The following is a 906-nucleotide window of genomic DNA, read 5'->3' on the forward strand; positions in this document are numbered from 1 at the left end:
AAAAAAAAGAAAATAATTTCTCACTCATATACTGGAGAAGGCTATAAGAAAGATAAGTAAACTACCAAAATAATTCCTATGCACTCCTAGTGTGTTTATCCAGTTAGTGTTGTAAAAAGGAACATGCGTATTACTAAGAAGCAAAAATATTTCAAAAAGACTTGAATTTTTGTCAACTCACTATGCTTAGTTTTCTGTTTTGTGCTCCTTATGAGCTTCTTTCTTTGTACAGTTACTTAATACAGTTGCTGTAACTACTGGTATGTCTTTTATATTGTTGAGCAAAACAAAGCTATACCAGTTATCTTGAAAATGCTGCACACTTTGTGATATTGGGAAAATGAATCATTTTAAAAAATATGTTATACAATTATACTTTTAAGCTAATGTAAAATATATAGTATTCAAATAGGACATGAGATGAACTATTATGCAGCTTGGAATGTATCACTTTCAAAAGTGGGTGTGAGTCAGGGATGGCAGCCCTGGCCTTTAATCCCTGCACTCCGCATGCAGAGGAGGACAGAGCTCTGAGAGTCCTAGGCCAGCCGAGGACTCTTGTTTCAGAAAATGTGGCTGTGCACGTCGTAGTACCTGTGTGCTAATATCTGTGCTTCATACATAATCTGACTTTCCTTGCCTTAGAAAACTGCATCCCCTAATCAGGAATGCTAGATGTTTCATATAATACCAAATAAAAATACTTTGAGATTTGTAAATTTAGAATCATTCATCACTGATAAACTTTAAAAATTCTTTCTCAGGAAGCCAGTGGAAACAATACTTGTCCTCTTACTAGAATGATGTTGATACATGTGTTAGTTTTTTTCATTTCAAATGTTGTAATTGGGTTTTATCTACTATAAGATAGTAAAAAGGTATAAATGATACTTTCAGATTGAAAGA

Source organism: Microtus ochrogaster, unplaced genomic scaffold (assembly GCF_000317375.1).
Source record: "Microtus ochrogaster isolate Prairie Vole_2 unplaced genomic scaffold, MicOch1.0 UNK113, whole genome shotgun sequence".
In the NCBI taxonomy this organism is placed as follows: domain Eukaryota; kingdom Metazoa; phylum Chordata; class Mammalia; order Rodentia; family Cricetidae; genus Microtus; species Microtus ochrogaster.